Genomic DNA, 4,237 nt, shown 5'->3' on the forward strand with positions numbered 1-4,237 from the left:
ACGGCTCCCCGGGGAGGGCGGCCAGCGCCCCGGCAGAGCAGCAAACCGCCGGCACTCGCCGGCTTACCGCCCCGGCTATCGCTACGGGCTGCGGATCCCCCCTCGGCGATAGAGCTGCTCCATCGGGATAGGCGACATACAAGACGCTGGCAGCAGAGGGGGCGCGAAGTCTCGTTCCTGGTATTAGCCATATGCTTACCTTAAGAAACATCCTTTGAATCGGGCTCTGAAATGACGCGGTGCCGAGCGCCTCCGTGAGCTCATGCCTTCCCTCTGGCTGTCCTGCTCGGCGGGGCAAGGCTCAGGAGCACTTCTCCAGCAGTGCCATATTAGATAAATCACATGAACGTTAAAACAGGTTACGTGGCCGCTTTCCAGTAATACCATGCTAAGAAAGTTAATGCAAAATTCAGTACAGCTTAATCCAACCTAATTCAGTAAATACAGAAAATGCCATCTTCTGAGAACCTCCAACTAGAATGAATATCCACTTGGTCATTCAAGCACTCAAAAATAAAGTAACCCTTCCCCTAGACAGATGGGAGCAGATTAAAACCACAGCAAACACAGCGAGAAATTAATTTAAAAAAACCAAAAGAAGGCAGAAGCCATCAAAGGTTCATCACCCCTGCTCCATCACTAATCTGTATTTTGGTTTCCCACCAGGCTTAACAGCAACGCTGCTTACCTATCATATGCATTGGTGGGGTCAGCAAGGTAAGCATGAAATTCCTAAAGATAAAAACGCTTTGTGTACTAAGTGTTATTTAGTAAAATGCATCTGTTTTCTACTCGGTATTTAACTTAATAGCATAAAAATAGTCACAGTAATGAAATAGGTGGCACTTCCTTTAGCAGCTTGCTACTTAATGACATCAAAGCCCAGTGCCACTGAAATCCGTACCCCACTGCCAGTTAATGAAGGTCTTAACATGAAAGCCTACGCAAAGAGCAAAACCAAGCTGCTGACAGGAACAGGAATGGTGCAAATATGCTGGGATCCGAGATCACTAGCACATACCCACAGCACAGCAGGCAGTAATGATTATTAATTATTTAAGAAAAGAACATAAGAGCTCCAGCATAAGCTGAAAAAAATATGCAGAAGCGTTGCTCTGGGATCCTCCAGTTGGATTACTGTTAATTAGCACAGTACATGAGTCTGAGGGAAAGATCTAAAAGCATCTTATGCTAGTAAGAGCATATAATTAAGCCATCATTTGCATCTTTGCAATAGTATGAATTTTCTTACTGATAACATCATGGGCAAAACACCATTTTATGCCTAAGTATTGCCTAGCTCTCCTAATTTAGGTGGATGACTGTACAACTGTAATGCAACCTTATATACCATTAATTTAACATCCCGCATTTATTTAGAAAGGGTTTTAGGAGAGAGAGAGATACTAGAAGGCTTCCTCTACCCTTGGAGAATTTTAGATTTATTTTCTTAAAACAGAGTCTAAATCAGCTCCTGCCCCACCTTAGCTTGCTACCATCAAGCTTGCCAAGATGTTTAGCTATCAAGCAAGGTGACATCTTGCCATTACAGCAGTTACTTTTACCATCATAAGACATGATGGATGCTCAAGAGACCTCTTAACTCCCAGCTCCGCAACAGATTTAGGATATTGTTCCCGTCTCACGGGAATGCACAGACCTTCACAAAGTGAACAGAAGATACAAGCGCGCTAAACTTGATCAAATCTATTCTCTTACCAATCATCACCCTACTTGCCCCAACCACAAAATGGGAATAATACAGCTTATCACCAGCAGGGGAATGTTAGGAAGTTTAATTATCTAAAGGTTAAGTCTTTCTAACATTTTTACAAGTATTGTGTAAAGACTGGATATTGTTTTATAAAAATCTAACAGATGAAATGGATTTTTATTTTCAATAGCTTCTAATCTCTTCTGTTTAATAAGGCTGCTGTTCGTTCTGGTAAGCCAAAACTTCATGAGACCTCCTCCCCTGAATCCCTGCTTGACTTAGAAAAATTCTCCCTGTTCACCCTGTCCTTCTCTGATCTCCAATTCTTTCTTAATCAGCTCTCAAATTCATTTAGGATTCCTTCACAGTACAGCTGCTTCCACCCTCCAAGTCCCTCTGTATTTGTTGGCATCTTCCTCTCATTAAGGGCTTCCAGCAGCATCTGTACACACAAGCCCTGCTTTCATTATCCATCTGATTTAACCACATGCAACAATAATCAAAACTCTGTTTCTCTCACAGATGTGTATGGTACCCAATGAGGAAATTGTTTTTAGTTTGGAATCTTTTTTCTTTTGGTAATCTTTTATATTTGGTAATCTTTTATATTTCAGTCTTAGTCTGACAATTCCAATCCATCAAAATCATGTTCTGATGCAGAAACAGTACAGTGTTTCCTGAAAATTAAACGCAGTTCAACCAAACAACTCTTTGCATACCTGGGACACTATAATAAATGATGTAGGGTCACAACAGTCAGTTGAAATTTCCATGACTAGTGGCGAGCACAACTTGCGTAGATTAGAGAGAGTACACTAGAAAATTAAAAAAATAGTTCAGCTGCCTTAGTTACAATATTTAATGTTTCTACAGACCATGCAGTGAGGAGGTATGCAGAGATATTTTAGAGGGATGGGCAAAAAAGCCCTTTTTTGTAAAAAAAGGCTAAGACAATCTTTTTTTTGTTAATCCAGACTTAGTTTGTAGGTAAGAAACCTCCTCAGCTGCTTGTTTTATTCAGAACCAGAAGTGTTCCCAGATTAAATTTGGTATTTACAAAGTTGCAAAGCACACTCTTTTACCACAACATTACAGAACTTAATTTCAATCTCCACCTTACAAGGATATTAACTGGACAATCAGAAGAAATGCTATTTACCCAGACATTAACACTTCTGTCCACAGGATTTGCAGGTGGTTCTGCCTGATGGTTTTCAGTACATCTGCGATTATTACCAACCCATTTTTGGAGGTATGTTGAAAACACAATCCTAAACATTATCAAGCAGCAAACTATTATGATAGCAAGATAAAAAGAGATGTCCATGATTAGAACTTGTTTTAAAAAGAAATCTGCTAGTAAATATATCATTAACAGATTAGTGTGTTAAATGACAGTAGACATTTCAGTGCATCGTACAGCAATGCCTTACATATGGTTATATCCACTAACCTTATGTCTGTATTTCCTCTTTTAAGACCTTAGTTTAGAGACTACTTATTCGGAAACGTGTTTATTTATCCTGTCAGATACTTTAGGCCACCTTTTCAGATATTCTGAACATCAGCAGCTCCCGCTTGACTGAGGTGGGAAGCTTGGATGTTTAAAAGTTATGGGAGAGAAATCTTGTGCAACTCCAGTAATTCTCCCCTCTCCCTCACAGGTGTAAAAATACTATTAAGGTAAAGATAAAAAAACCCCTACAACCTCATAGCAAGGCAAGGTGTCACATTTTCCATGACTCCTAAAGAAGACCCCCAATACGAGCACTCCTATTCCTCTCTTGTGGGTAGCTAAGCAGACAGAATTGAAATAAGAGTTTACTTCCCTAATAGAAAAGACTTCCCCAGAACTCAGTGAGGACCATTTAAAAATGATGGAAGAGGGGAAACTAAAAGATGCCTGCAGGCTGACTTTTATTTCTTTAAAACGTAAAAATTATATTTGTCCTTATATAGGAAGGGAACGGCCATACTGGAAGCAAAACCAAATGGTTATATTTTAATTTGCCTTCCATTTCAGCCACTAATGATACAGCCTTAAATGCCTGGGCAGTAGGGTGTCATTAATACTGAATTGTCTATCAAAATGAATTTGATTTTAACAGGCAAGGTAACATGATGAACTAAGGGATCTCTTAAGAAATCTTGTATTTTTCCTATAAGACAAAGATAATTTGCTATTCTTCCATTCAAGATCAAAGAAGGGAACTAATACAAGGAGACAAAGACAGAAGAGAGACAGAGCATTCGAAGCTTCAATTTTCCCTCTAACACAATTCACCCTATAGAGAAAGAAGATTAAGAAAGGGAGGCTATATAGGCCAAAGAGAACTCTGGGCAACTTTGCTGATATGTTTAAAGCTACTGTACTTGACAATTCTTATTTCAGAAGTAAAATGATAAACAAAAAACAAAGCACTTTTAATCTTCAAAGCAATGTATGATCAATAACAACTTCATAGCACTTGATATTCAAGCATCATAATCTGTATTTTACTCCAGGAGAGAAAGATGTGGAGA

Source organism: Pygoscelis adeliae, unplaced genomic scaffold (assembly GCF_000699105.1).
Source record: "Pygoscelis adeliae isolate BGI_AS28 unplaced genomic scaffold, ASM69910v1 Scaffold36, whole genome shotgun sequence".
Taxonomy (NCBI): Eukaryota; Metazoa; Chordata; class Aves; order Sphenisciformes; family Spheniscidae; genus Pygoscelis; species Pygoscelis adeliae.